The sequence below is a fragment of the Macrosteles quadrilineatus genome, unplaced genomic scaffold (genome assembly GCF_028750875.1).
Source record: "Macrosteles quadrilineatus isolate MER2022 unplaced genomic scaffold, UCM_ALF_1.0 Scaffold_2__2_contigs__length_208266976, whole genome shotgun sequence".
Classification (NCBI taxonomy): domain Eukaryota; kingdom Metazoa; phylum Arthropoda; class Insecta; order Hemiptera; family Cicadellidae; genus Macrosteles; species Macrosteles quadrilineatus.
In genome coordinates this window covers 195,142,234-195,158,638 of record NW_026542595.1, presented here as the reverse complement: position 1 = coordinate 195,158,638, position 16,405 = coordinate 195,142,234, and the positions used below count along the sequence as shown (strand labels likewise).

Sequence of the window (16,405 nt, the reverse complement as noted above, 5' to 3'; positions counted from 1 at the left end):
GTATCATCGGTAAGTATATAATTTAGATTTGGTAATTGAAGTCACGAAAAACTAATCCTTAATTCTCATAGCCTAAATACATGTAATCAATCCATTATTATTATTGCTAGAGCTGTAATCCGATTTAAAATCTTAAAAAAGTAAATGATTCAGTGTGAATAAATGAACATAAATTTTAAGATTTAAAATGTAAAAATCGGATTAAAAAGGGAAAAAGTAATTTAAAAGATCCTAACCTAATACCAGGAGCTGAATCTGTTGCTAAAAGTATCGGGTTCTATTTCGACGAAAAGAGGCTTCGCTAATTAAAACGAGTTTTTCGCCAGCGGGTGTCACTAATTCCCGTTGCACCGGTTTTTCGTCGGAGATTGTTTTCTCCTTTATTAAAGTTTGTATGGAACGAAATCAGTTTAACTTGATAACCTTGCAGAATTAAACACAGTAGAGTTTTTTCCTCTGTAAAAACTCCAAAATGTAACGAAATTTATGATATATATTTTAAATTTAATTTTCTTTATACTTGGTCTATATTTATTAGACCTAGGCCTACTAAACTTAGGCATCAGTTACACAACTAAACAAAAGTTCAACAAGTTTTATATTAAGCTAACGTATCAAATTGTTGATAGTGTCCGTGTTATTATTTTTTTTTTTTTTACCCTTCTCATGGATTAATGTTGGATACAGTAACATTAAAATTAATACCACTACTACTACGTTCACGGTGGATGCTTGTACGTTATATTTGTGTTTTATGTGGTTCTACAATAAATTGTATGTAACATAACGGGTGAGATAATTTTATGGTTACAAAAAAAATCTCCAGTTGATAATTTATAGAGCCAGTACCTTTAGGATTTAAGGTGATGTATAATTTTATGTCAAATCATTTACTTTGTAAAATAAAATATAACCTTACCTTGTATTGCTTGAACCAAAACAGGCTTTGGTAATTTACCTATATTTTTAATAACTAGAACACACTCTGAACATTTATAATATTGAAGCTATTGCACATATTTTTATATATAGTTTTTTTATTGATTGCAAATTAACATCCTTATTTTGTACACAGGCTAGATAAGCAATTGGACGTAATTTGAGCGTTTTGGATCCAAAATCATAATCTACTATTACTACCTAGTCCCATAGTTTATATCCTTTAAAAAAATATTTAATTTACGTTTAAATGTTAAAATAAACTTATTGAAATTACAAATAAAAAAAACCTATGCTGCTTTTGTAGCTTAAACAACTTACAACAACCATTGCAATAATTATATGGGCTGCTAGGGGGTTATATTCCTCAACCGTAAACCTCAAGGTCACTAGTTTGAGCCTAATTAATTGTTAGACCTAAAAGTAGTTTTAATTTCGCTATTTTCATAAGATTGCAAGATGGTTACATGGTTAGATAGTTACAAGACCAGGATTTGGACCGTGCCCAAACAATATCAATTACATAAAAACAAACAGAAAATTATGAGGAGGGATTTATAGACAAACATGATTTCCGTTTCTTCTTTAGTCCATAAGTCCATAAAACATCCTGTGAAAAAGTCTTCAAGGATATTATAACGAAAAATCCAGTTCAGTTATCAGAATAGCATTCAGACAGGTAGTCAGATCTGTCAGTACAATTTCTATCTGTCCTGTGCTGCTGATCCCACTGTTGCTGACTCACACCGCTAGCGCTCCCAGTGAGCGTTTCAAGACTCTACTTACAGTGAACACCGCCAGCCTTCAGTGATACTGCCGTCGTGGTTGAGTGCAGGCGAGTGAACTCCGTCCGTGTGTGTGCGCGTGCTTACGTATATCAACTGTCGGATTTGTATATTCCGGTAAGTGGGGTTTTAATTATCAATACATCATCTGGGCAAGGCCTAGCTTGTGTTGTCTTATAAAATATTATTAATATCGTTCAGACTCAGATGTATGCATTTGTGTGTTAGTTGGAATATATAATATTGTGTGACAAAAAAATACATTATATATATATATATATATATATATATATATATAGATTATTTTGAAAATAGTAAGAATTGAGAATAATCACAGCTTATCATAGGTTAAAATACTATGTGGACCCTCTTTATGAAGACAATATGTCCATCATCCTACAAAAATGTTTAGATCACTTAAAATTATATTGTCAAATAATAATTTTTATTTTAGGGTCAAAAGTAGTTGAATGAATCATAAATACGGTTTAAGACACGTAATTATATGTAGTGTTGTAAGGGGGAAAATATTTCTATTCACTAAATTAATGCAGAATAATTAAATAGTTATTGTAATCAGAGCTTAAGATAACATTACATAAATATAGTTAATACTTTATTGATATATAAGTATACCAATATAAATTTACACTTAGCAAGTTATTTTTACAATTACCAACTTTTTTTCTGAAATTAGATAGATCATATGTAGTTTTAAAAAACATTTTTTAGTGATGAGTAGGAACAGAAGGGAGATTAAGCAATTTTACGTACTATGATTAAGCTTTTAACCATACTTTATTACAAAATTACGTAAATTGGGACTGAAGACATCTGTATACAGAGATAAAACATTCAGGTTTCGTTTGCTTAAACAGGTTATGCACATTAATTCACATAGGGATTCACTTTGTAAACAATTAACATGTAGATTTGTTTAGCCCAGTTTCGATAAGACTGTGCGCTTTTATTTCAAAGATTGTATTAAATTGTCATAACCTTTTTTGTCAATACCGTTGATGTATACTAAAATAACTCTAAATATCTTTTAAAAAATGAAAACGACATTGCATGCAATACTTTTCATTAAGTATACTTTCCATTGATCCTCCACAAATACTATAAAGAATTTCATCAATGGTCTCTACACAAATTGTACAAGGAAAATAGAATTAAAAATCTCATAGAAAATTTCTTTTATATGCTATTTATTAGAGTCATACTAAACCAGGGTTACAGTATGAGGCCTAATGTAAATTTCTTTCCTTAGCAGTTAAGTGTGGTGGTGTGGGAGTAAAATTTGTGCAATTTTCTTTCACAAATGTAACAAATAATTACAGCACAAGTTTACCATAACTGTGTTGTACACGCTTGATACATTTTAAACATTCTAAAACGTATTTCCTATCTTAAAGTAGATGCTAATTATTGGATGTGAAATTTAAGATATTCAACATTGATATCTTAAAATGGCTATTTATTTCGATCCGCAAGTGTTGGATACACAGAAAGTTTCCGCTATCAAGAATGTAGTTATTATGGTACTTTCCTGTTAAAGGGAACATTCATTATTATCGATGATTTTTTTCTCTATATATCTATATTAACAAATTGAAACATATCAGCTGACAACTACGAAAAGTATTGTTCAGTATCAACAAACATAGAAATGAAACTGTTCTAAAAAAAATTACCTAACATAACTAACCAAACTTGCTGTAACATTTAAAAAATTCCGTGTTTATAACTTCCCTTTTATATTCAAACCCAAATGGAATTTTTTTAATGGTACAGCAAGTTCGGTTGGTTATGTTAGGTTAGCTAGAACAGTTTCATTTCTTAATCCATAATAGACTATTTTAGCCTAAACAAGATCAGTTAGTTGTTGTCAATTTGTTATGGATCGGAAAACAAAAACATCGATATATCGAAAAAAAATCATCGATAATAACGAATGTTCCCTTAAACAGGAAAGTCCCGTTATTATTTTTGTCCGTCATACTTAATTTACAATCGCTAATGGAATCAACCTCTTCATTTAGTTTGAAACGTTTCACGATACACTTTGCGCTTCAACAATGCACGCTCTGAAGCTTTCTAATCCTGTCGTTCGGAAAACTCCGAAGTTTACATGGTATCGTTATGAAACGGGAAACAACACTGTATATTCCAAAGTTTGTTCACCATTAATGTACAAGTTTGCTTTGTCTGCCATTGTTGAAACTGTCATAGATTGTTTGGTTGTCTTCTACCTAGAGGAGTTATTTTTTCCCTAATAATTGTTGAAATTATATTAAACTGATTATGGACACTCTTTTACTTTTAGAATACGTTAGTAAGTTTATAAAATAAATCTTTTATCTTATGTATTCATAGGTAAGAAAATGAGCGTTTGATTTCTCATATGGAGGTAGGCTTAATTATAAAAGTTCAGTAAAACTACAGCATCAGCCAAATAATTTCTTAAGTAATTTTATTTGGAATTTTCACTGCACACGCATCTAAAAATGTACACCTAATCAAATTACAACGTATTTTTCATTTACTCATACAATCTTTTGCTAAACATTATCATACCAAGGTTATAAATGTGAAAGGTTGTGTGTTTGTTTGAATTTCAATTGCGCGTCAACTACTGGTCAGATTGAGCTGAAATTTGGTATGATGATAGCTTACGTTACTGCATATAGACATACTCTTATCTCAAAGATCCTTTAGGGCTCCAACCCATTGGCGCATTGGCCTGAAGATTACCATGTCAATATTACCAGTATTAATATTTAAAAGGAATTAATTAATTTAGCCAGCTGTTTCAACTACACAGGTTGGTTCTATGATTTTCAATAGCGTTACAAATTTATAAGGTTTTCCAAGGGGTTGCAGCACTATTATTGTTTTTGCATTTATTGCAACGGCTAACTTGAACCAAGCAGCAACAAAAAGCTGTGATACACAATGGGTACTATCAAAGTAGAATTGTTTAAAGTTACGTTATGGTTATGTTTTTGATTTATAAATAATTTTTGCGAATATTTGGTAATTTACTTCTTTTCTATTGTTCGGGTGCATTGTTATAACCTTATTATGGCTATGGTAGGTGTGTTATACTATAGTATACCGTAAATTAAAAGGACAAAATCTTCTTAAACCGTGTCCTCTCCCATTTCAAACGCAAAGAGCGAGTATAACTGCAATAAGCGTTTTGTATTTATACACCAAACCCGTACGAAGGACGGGTACTCTGCTAGTTTTGATTGGTACCATGGAGAATACAATAATGTGAAAAGATTCCGTTCAAATTACGTATTTATGTAATTGTTTTAACTATAAGTTTTTTGATCTTTAAGTTATTTGATATGCTAACAAAAACATGATACCTATTCAGATTATTTTTGTATGTTTTAAAAATTTCAACAGCTTCATCATACTTTATACCCCAAACATATAGCCAATTAGGTAGTATACTTCAATTTAGGATGAATCTAATTTATGCTGGTAGTAGAAGTGAGATAAATTAAAAGACTAAATAGGCCAAAAATATATATATATTATGGTTCTCAAATATCACAAAATACACTTTCCCAATAAAATCAAATATACCCTTATTACTTCCAAAACTTGTACTAAATAATAAAAATACTGGAAAGATCTTACTTTAAACAGAGACACTGGTTTAATGGTCAGAACTGGCACTAGCAGATACCATGCAAAGCAACTAGAAGTGGTACAAAAGCTACTGGACCAATCATAAGAAGGTGAACAAGAAGACAATGTGGTTGATATCTGTCTGAAAACATCACACAAAACAGATAAAAACTATTCTCTACAAATTCTAATAATTAAAAGTGGATTTAAGATCCTTACAACTCCTTGTGAAAAATGTGCTTCTCCTCGAACAAAACTCGACAGGTCTGTATAAACTTTACTTGTTTTCTTTTCTTGTAAAATGCATTAAAATTGATTTGAAAACTATTCTTTACTTTACATCTTTTACCCAAAAATGATTTCTACAAAGGCTATATACAATAAATCTCCTAAAATCTTATTTTTAAACAATATTAAATCTACTTACAATTTCTACAGCAACCACATATTTGTAGACCATATTTCCAGTGAACTTAACTGACAAAACTTGAAATGGGTTATCAATCACCACAACCAACCCTACAAACTAAATCTTTTAAACTGCTGGACACTCTTTCTTAATCTTAATCTAGCCAATGGTTAAATAATTTGATTTCGTTTTGTTTATTTCAATTTAAAACTAACTACCATCGGTACAACTTTTTGTTGAGTGTTTTTTGGTGACATAGAAACTAAGGATTTACCTAATACAAAACATAAATTGTGAAGAAGTGTTTCTATTTTTTGCCGTTTTCATACTTCTAAAAACATGGAACATGTATGTAATATATGTATTTGTGTAATAATTATGGTTTCGCTCGTTTTGACTGAACCAGGCAAAAAATATATTGTCCGACTATTATTATTAGTACTATATAAATATGTTATGCTTTGGCTGGAGGAACAGAATTGCAAACAGTAATAACTGATTTATGTATCGAACTTTTTAAAGAAACTTTGCGTTTTCTTCTTTTGTAACAAATCTCAGGTTAAAAAAATACTACTTATCAGCTTTGATAATGTCCACTATAAATGATACTATAGCCTACTTAGTGCTGTGAAAAGCACCCTGATTTATTATTCTGAAAGTTAGCATCAGTGTCTTAAGTATGGAACAAAAAACATCTTATAAAATCGCATCAAAATATCCTACACAAAAAAGATTCAACAGCATTTTTAAATACGTTTGACATATTCACTAAATGTTTGCTTTAACGAATACAAAAGCTGTCTGACAATTTAACGCTGTGTGGAGAACTTTCATATTAATTTCACCCATCATAGAATAAATCATTCTCTTCATAAGAGGTTTTGCTGAACTTGTAGTTGAAAGTTATTAATGGAACACACTTTGTTTATTTTCAGCGTGCGAACGCAAACCTACTTAGAGCGAATCTTAAAGCAGCCACAATTTATGGCCCAAAGTTTTTGCATAAAGGGACGAGCGTGCTCGCACCACCTGTTAAGTCTCCATTGTTGAATAACCACCGCCGAAACTTACGAAAACAATTTATTCATCAACAATCAACCTTACTTATGCTTCTTTTGCCAGTGTAGTGCTTTTGATTGTGGGCTGCAAATGTAAGTGTTGGCTTTTGTTGAACTTGACATTGTAACTTTCAATAGTTTTGAAGACGTTTGGATACATATTTATTCAGCTCTTTCGAACACGTTTTTTTACCTAAAACCATTAGTTGACACTTTTAATTATTCTGGTAATGTATGCTATTCTAAAATTGTCTTATGGTGTTAATTATTCTATTGTCATAAATCAGAACACTCATCACAGACAATTTGTGAACTAAGTAAATTCATACGTGCTCAATTTAGTTAACACAAGTTGACCAACCGAATCTACAGATTGATGTTAAATATAGATACCTAGGTATATGTATAATTTGTATAGGCTAGGGTTTTTATACAATAAGTTAGTTTTTTAGTGCCTACAAATCGTTTTTATCTCTATGATGAGCAATATGAACAGTGTAAATACCTTTTCTACGAAAGTTATCAGGGTGAAAGTAGTGATGAGTTTATTTTGTAATCTCATAGTTGCCCCCAAAAAGGTTTTATGGGGGTTTCGCACCATACACACCTTAAAGTCAGGCAGGATAGTTCTTGTATTCAGGGATCGTTGTTGTTTGCTTAACACCTCTTTTACAGTGAGTATGATTTTTTTCTATGGGCCCGAAAATCTGTGGAAACATTGTTTACTCCTAATTAATTGAACCAAATCATTCATTTGGATAGTTAGGTTATCAGAGAAACTAAGAGAATATAACTGTAATATGTAGGTAAGAGTCAGTGAAACATTTATTTTACAGAATGTGTCATAATATGTACTGAGCTACATGAGTACCTACTGAAACTTAATAGTGGTAATCCTAATACATTATAGTAGGTGTATTATCACTGTACTACGGTATACATATTAGCTATGAATCTTGCGAGTTGACTCCTCTCATTTCTATTGTGGATTCGGTAACAATTTTCACTTTGTAGAGTGTGATATTTCTTTTCAATTCAATGGTCAGCGATTCTATTCGACAGATTTTACAGCGTTGGTTAATTTCATTGATAATTAAAATTTTGGGGTTTTTTAAGGAACGGTACCAACCCTAGTCTTACACCATCTGCCGTTAAACTTGTATTACATGATATCTTAATAATTAATATGTGATAGCATTCCAGTTTTTACGCCATATGGTAATAATTAATTTAAAATAGGGTAATTACACATTATTTTAATTGTAAAATTCCTTAAGTGCAGCCGACCTTCCGCATAAACTGGACACGAATGGCTTTAAAATTTTCAGTTTAAACATTTGAATTTTAACATAAACAGTATCATTGTGGTAAAAAGCACTGTGTAAATATTTATGATGCAATACATGATGAATAAGCTGGGAACTTCTGTTTTAATATTGTTTTATAACACACCCAGAGCTCGCCTGCTTACATAAATATTTATTTGTGAACGCAATTATTTATGCAAACGTTCATTATCTTTACGTCTCAACATTGAAAAATTTCGTAAACATTATTTAAAAAGCAATGTATTACTGGCACATGTATTAAAATCACCCCAAAAACAATGTACCATTTTAAATCAACTATTAAAATTGTATACATAAAGAATATGGTACAAGAGTTTATTTAAACTATGGTAATAAAATCTTTATACTTAACCAATCTTTATTTTAGGGTGGGTAAAAATTCACATTTTAATTAGTGAATGATTTCTTTTGATAGAAAAAGTAAACTTAATTAGTGAAGTAACTTTTGCTAGAATGTTACAATTAAGTAAGTGCAGTTACATCTTTTGCCTCCACATTTTAATAAGTTTATCTTAATCTGAGAAAACTATAGAGAATCTATACTTAGTGTGCATAATCTTTTTTTCATGACTTTCAACACTCGTATATTCATTACGAGTACTAACTGATTAGTTCATCGCATATGTACATCATAGAGTCGGTGGCTAAAAGTATTTTGGAGATTGTTTCATTCAAAATCAGTTACCATTCCCTAACTTATTTAAATATACGATAAAAACCCAACCCATTCCCACCTGATTTAACAGGGCTTGAGTTTAGCCTAGCTTAGCAATTTATCCGTGGGTACCTTAAATTTAGTAGGACTCTACAATGCGTTGACCTAAAGTGTACTTCAGCTATTTTTCCTTCGTATGCTTTATAGTATAACAATATTTCAAACTCGGGATACAGTTTATGTAGGGCGTACAAAATGCATTGGTAGTTTAAGTTATCTTTGTTATTTGCCTCACTACGGGTAGTTATGTTTATGGACTAGGTTTAAGGGTTATCTTGAACTCGGTAAGGTTTATCAACCCATGAAACGGTAATCTTTAAAATTATATTAAGGACACATGTTTTTAAAAAAAGCGATTGATACGGTTAATAGAGTTGTTCTGTGTTCTTAAGCATGACACTTAATATAAAAGAAAATGCAATATTTAAACATTAATTCAGTTTATCAAACACATGTCATATTTTAATACAAATTTTATTTGGAAAAGGAATATAAAGTAAAAAAAGTACAAACAGATTCTAGCAATGTTTAATATAAACTAGCAGATATTTCTGAATTAGGTCGGACAAAACTAACGAATGTAATCGGACGTAACCACACATCATATTACAATAAGAAGTCTACATGTACGCTTCAAAGTCAATGTATGACTTGGCTTCCAGAACAATTTTCTATCTACCCACAAACCATGCACCAGTCACGCACGACCCACAGTAGCTCTGTGCAGCTCTGTGCAGCTTTGGTGCTGAGCTGCTGACGCCAGGTGACTGACCCGCGGTGTGCAAATGACCTTTCTCTTCCCGCCAAGGCGCGGTGCAAGCGTTGCAATTGTCGTCTGCTACTCAAATTACAGCTGACTGAAACCATTACTCAATACCAATATTCAACTAAATGAAACGGGTATGGAAACGGTAGAACTATGCGTGAAGTAGCCACTTAACTGTATATGTACTACTGAACGCTGTACTACTGATATTCCTGTACTCTTTTGATACTCTTGTACCCATTTCGCTTTTGTTTGGCGCTAAGAAGTCATCATACGACGTAATGTGGCAAATAATGGATACAACACATAACGATTATTGTTTTTTAATAGTATATTCAGGGTGTATATAAATCACCGCACGGGCTTAATATCTTCTAAACGACAACAGATAAATCAATGAGATTTGGTACATCAACACAGCATCTAAAAATCTACTTTTTCAAGGAATTTCTGTCATATCGTGGGGACGTCCCGCAAGGAGTCGGAAGGAAATCTTAATAGGAGCATAGGTCAATATGCACATCAAATGAAAGGTCTTTTTTAGTAGAATACAATGCCTTAAACCACACTCCAAAAGGTTGATCCTGCGCAAAATGGCAGCCGTTCAAAGATTTCTTGAATCCGCCATTTTGAATCTTTGAACGACTGCCATTTTTTACTCAGGCGTTCTTTTGAGCTTGAATTTACGGCATTGTAATCTACTAGTGAAGACCTTTAATTTGATGTGCATATAGACCTATGCTTACGTTAACAATTTTCTTCCGATTCCTAGGGCTGTGCCCCCTGAGGAGTGGAGTAAGCGTATAATAGCAATGCAAATTAAATTAATCTTTGAACAACTGTCATTATTGGCTCGGTTGTTCGTTTGAGTTCAAGTTTGCGGCATTATATTCTGCTAGTAAGGACCTTTAATTTGATGTACATGCCAACCTATGCGTCTATTTAAGATTTCCTTCTGACTCCTTGCGGGACGTCCCCATGATATGACAGAAAATTGATAGTTCCTTGAAAAATTAGATTTTTAGGTGTGGTGTTGATGTACCAAATCTTATTGATTTATCTGTTGTCGTTTAGAAAATATTAAGCCCGTGCGGGACTTTATATACACCCTGTATATATATTGCTATTATGATAATGGTATTATAGAGTGTTGCTAGAAACAGAAAAAACGTAGAAATATAGTTGCGATTTCAATACTAGTCTCTTACCCAATTACGTTTTTACATAAAAGACTGCCTAAAAGGTACAACAGTTTTTACCACATTACACTTGAGCTTAATCGATAAAATAGTTTATTTAAAACCCAATGAACAGGATGGTCCAGTTTTGAACCACCTAACAGATGGAATTTTCTCAGTATCGATCCGGCAACCCTTTCATTGTTAGGTTTACTAAATTCTGGTACCAACAATTTTAAATGAAATGGAAAGATCCACAAAAGTTAAAATCCGATTCAATATAAAGAATAATTTCAATTGACGCCTAATATAGTGTACTAAACAGGTGTGACGTCAGATGGGGGTTTAACATGTAAAGGGAGCTAGACAGCTTACCCAGTAACGTGCGTGAAGTCCTGACAGACTTAGGTCTACTGTCACGACCAGTGTGTTGCTTACTTTGATCTTACATTTCGTCTTGCTCTCAGACAATTACAGTGTAAATTGCAGTACACCATTGAAGGAACAACAGCTTATGAAGTATTGGTGTGCAATCTAAAAGTGGAACTTCTTTATTTAGTTCGCGATAGAAGTAAGTAAAGATATATTTTGTGTACATTTATCAAGTACCCACATTATGTCGTCCAGTGTACGGTTTTCAGAAAATTAAATAGATAAATATATTATTTTAATTATTAGAAATAATTTTTTTATGAACTTTGGGTACTTACCACAGTAGCATGGGAAAAGGGTTTGTCGAGAGGCCTTGAAATTTTTGCTTACGTCTTAATAATCCATAAAACACCGTTAGCGCATGGTTGTTATTTATGGGAATTTTAACGATGGGAATTTAAAAAAGTGGATTTAATAGTATTTTATAATTATGTTATTTGGTTATCTTATAGTGTTTGTAAAGGTAGTAGTAGAAATAAGTAAGGACTGAATAATTATAATAAGAATATGCTTTTAGGAATGTTTATGTACATTTTTGGATGTTTTTACTTATGTTTACTTATTAGCTGTGTAACGAGAGGTAAATATTTCTAAATGCTTGTTTTTGTTACGACCAGTTTTTTAGGTTATTCGTTTTTTAATAGGTTTAAGGAAATAAAAACATATTGCTCAAAATGAATATAAATAAGAATCAGATCGAACAAAAGTTAAAAGTCAAATAAACTACTTTGTAGTAAAGAATTTTATGAAACATGTCAGTTTTAATATGAGATTTAACCTAACAGTTCGTGTGCAACAGGTTTATTAGCAGGCTTTAAAAAATCCATTCTTAACTTCTAATGATTTCTCATTATTAAAATTTAAACAATAATAATTCACTAACGGGACGGTAAGTAATAGAAAACATATAGGTACTTTTAAGTTACACAAAATCAATAAAACATTACCAATGACACTTAATCCAAAAAGTGTTTTATGGCCCTTTTAAAGGTTATCTACACATGCATAAGATTAGTGAATTCAATGTTTCATGCAAATTTTCATTATCTATCTACCTTTGCATTGCGACCTTTTGTTAAGAGCTTTTGGAAAAGGTATGCAAATATCGTGGCGTGGAATAAGTAATGAGTTTGCTAACATACAGTTGTCGTATCACAATATGTATTCAACTGTAATAATTTCACTACTTACCAATCTAGATCTAAATCACTTAGAAGCAATGCATTTTTTATTTCATGTTGTTTATAGGTTTGTTACTATCGTCTAGAGTCCTTTTCGATTTCATTATAAATTATAAATATTCACACCCTTTAGCTAAACTTGTGTATTCCTTTACTTTTCAGTAAGCCTACATAAATGTTCGATAATTTCCTAAAAAAATGAGTCTCTACCTACGAAGAACGAAACTGACACCATTTAATAGTACTTAAAGAAGAAATATGTGGATACAATTGGTCAATTACTAATAATGGTATTATGTAAATCATTATCTTTAGTTGAAGGCAAGACAGACAACGAACCCAATGCGGCTTTGTGTCCCTTACCAATTTGTTTGAAAATTGCCAAGTAATGTTTATTCTTGCAGTGTACCGTACCATTCTTTGCTTTGCTCGATTCAAATGCAGAGGCCAGAAGCCCAGGTAGTCCATCAAATTTACGGTTAAATTAGGGTCATGAAACTTTGAGTAAAGTATGTACCTAACTAAATGGTTTTAAAAGTATAAATATATTACCCAACGCATTTCTTATGATATAAAATTTTGGTTAGTTACATTTGTTGGCATAATAGGGTTAAATATGGTCATTAGACCAGAAAAAGTTAAGAAACACTAGAAAAACATTTCATCCAAAACAGCACTTGTTTAAACATGCATATTTAAACATGCAAATAAAATTGTATTAGTTGTATAATATGGTTAAGTGTCTGAACAATAATATATCTTAATCCGTAAAAGCTTAAGGGATTTATGATTTACTGATAAACGGCTTATAACTGCAAAATATCTCTTCACCGAGAGATAACATGGTTGCCACTTAATATGTTATCAAAACATTAAGTGACATTTAAAAAAAAAAAATACCTATATTTAAAGGTATTTATTTAACACCTTTAAGGTAAAATAAATTTATTTGAGTAAACTTAACTCATGTGATGACATGTAGTTGTAACATCGATCATATTAACCGCCAAAACATTTGAGTTTAATTGCCTTATTGTTATAACAGTTTTAAAGGCCAAGCTATGTAATTTATTTTAATAAAAGAAATTTAAGAAAAATAAATGTTTTTATATTTATTTAGCTCATAAAATTTTGTAAGGGGGTGGTAAAATTGTGATTAATATAGACATCGACGAATCAACTTATTTTTGGAAATTCACTTCATCTACTGAAACGGAGTATTTCAATGTATGCTGCTTATAAATCGAATGATAATAAAATAATTGAAGGTACGAAAATAATAACCATTTTACAAAATATTTAATAAAATATATATTGCCAAGTTTTAGTTTTTCAGACCACTTTTTACATTTGTCAATACAAATGAATAACCTATACAAATTACGGCATCAAAATAAGTGCTTCTTGTTGGCAAATTTTCTCATCATGATTGTGCATAATAAAAAAATATATGAGTCAGATAAAATGATACATACAATTCAAAGCAAATACCAGAGGAAATTACAAAATAGCTACATCTTTCTTTGATTAAGACACTACAAATTATTGTTCCTTAGAAGATTTTTTTCCAAAGACATAAATCCGATTGTACAATCAAGAGCAGTTGATTAGATCGGTTAAGATTTTATCTTGTTTGCCTTTATTACATTACACTGCAAAAGAATTATCTTGCTTGTTTTGTTCAAAGAAGCGTTGGCAGATTTATCAAACATTTCAAAAGAGCTTAAGTTTTATTCTCTCGCCTTAACTTCAAGGGAATTCAATTTTATGATTATTTTATCCGTAGGCTTAACTAAATTAAAATTTTCTTCTCTGTTAATATCCTTTTCTGTTTTTACAGCACTTTAATTAAACATTCGTCGCAATATTATATGTATACTTTATATTCTGAAAAGTATTTTATTAAAATCGCAATCACCCGTTAAGCTGGTGTTTTGGACTGTACATTTTACTGGCTTAATGCACTAAATGTGTTATTAGCTTATCATCATGCAAAGTTGTCACTGAGTTATATATCGTGTCAATTAGGAAGACGTGTGGGATGAATGTGGAAAAAAGGGTTCAAACAACACTGAGAATCACAAAACTAGTCGAAAGTGTTAAATTCAATCATGGCAATTAATTAATTGTTGAGATGACTGTACAACATAACCCCTGCAAGTGTGTGGGGAATATTATCCGCATCCCACTCGCCAATCCAATCGACACCTTCTATACCTTTATATAAACCAATTCCAATAAAAGAAAATATCATAAAAGTCTAGTTTTTCACTGCCAGTTCATACAAAAATAGTCATGTCGTCGAAACTATAGCCTGTGTGGATTTATAATACCAAACAGAAACTTTGCATTTAGCGTTAGCTTAGAGTTTACTTTGGCAAGAATCTGCAGCTGAAATTGTTTGCATTTAATACTAATCTTGGACGCTCATAATTATTTATTTGATATCTGATGAATGGCTACTGCTGTCTTTCAAAACATAGATCTGAGAGATTTTGCTTTCCAAAGTCCGTGGAAAAATTTAAAAATACCCAAATGAAGATGGAGACATTTTTCTATGTCTTTTAAGTACTAGAGGAGTTTTAATGTGATGCAAAGTGGACCAAATACAACTTCCAAAAAATTCAAAATTGTTTGACTTTCTTAACTGTTATAATCAATGTAATAGCATACACTGGAGGCAATAGTTGACTGCTCTCAGTTACAGTATAATGACATAGTTCCAAGACACAACAAACCAAGGTTATGTGTTGGTATTCGTTAATCGATTTAATATTTACAACAAATAGAAAACTCCTAATTATGATTTAATATTTTCTGAAAACAAAGAGTACGTTAAAGCCGGCACCATATTGTGTTTTATCGTAGGCAATAATTTAACGCCAGTCACTACGAGTTACCGCATCCCTCAGTGTTCCACTTTACATGAGTTTACTGCATACGTTCTTTGCAGCTAACACATCGTCATCAAATACAAACCTAGTTTGCAAATAACCCAGTAGAATATGAAAAACAGTAATATCGTTCATATTCTCACACCAATTTGTGTTGTAGCTGATATTATGCTCAAAATATTTGTATTACTTACCAAAGACCAAACTCTAAATTCTGCAAGGCATTAATCTTGTTTTTTGTAGAATGCAACCAGATAGGCACAATGTTTTAAGATTATTGATAATTACATTGGGACACAATACTAAGTATTCAAACACACATATTTCAAGGATGAGATATTTTTCATCTGTTTCTTAGCCTTGATTATTTACCAAAATCACACCCAAAAGCATCAACAAAAACTATTAATAATTTTGGTACTTTCCTGTTAAAGGGGACATTCATTATTATCGATGGGTTTTTTTCTCGATATATCGATATTAACAAATTGAAACATATCAGCTGACAACTACGATAAATATTGTTCAGTATCAACAAACAATGATAAAATGAAACTGTTCTAAAAAAATAACCTAACATAACTAACCAGACTTGCTGTAACATTTAACAATTCCGTGTTTAACTTGCCTTTTCTGTTTTAGCCTAAACAAGATCAGTAGTTAGTTGTTGTCAATTTGTAATGGATCGGAAAACAAAAATATCGATATATCGAAAAAATCATCGATAATAATGAATGTTCCCTTTAACAGGAAAGTACCATAATTTTTTACAGCTCCTAACGTAGTTTATTAGGGGTAACATTGAACAGTCTCGTTGGAGTTTTTAAATTTAAAGTATTGACGCTGTTCGAAGTATAAAATATATTTATTAATTAGCCTAGTTGTAGTTGTGGTTGGAATTGTGTTCATAAGTAAAAAAATACTTTGAACAAAAATACATTTGTTCTTTTATTGTTGAAACTAGACAGAAACTTCGACGATTGTCTTTAGAGTATACTTGATTAGTCTAAACTTTAAGTAATATACTGAAATCAATCACTAGTTAGGTAGACCA

The 16,405-nt window shown here is 31.3% G+C and overlaps 1 protein-coding gene across 4 annotated transcripts in view; it reads left to right on the top strand.

Annotated features, from left to right (window-relative positions):
- Positions 1 to 1,743: 1,743 nt before the first annotated feature.
- The window catches only part of LOC128986826 (connectin-like), a 272,786-nt gene continuing 258,124 nt past the window's right edge, over positions 1,744 to 16,405 (top strand). For all 4 annotated transcript variants that reach the window (XM_054407376.1, XM_054407378.1, XM_054407377.1 and 1 more), the window contains exon 1: positions 1,744 to 1,841. The gene's annotated coding sequence lies outside the window, so the exon portion shown is untranslated. The remainder of the gene's footprint in view (positions 1,842 to 16,405) is intronic.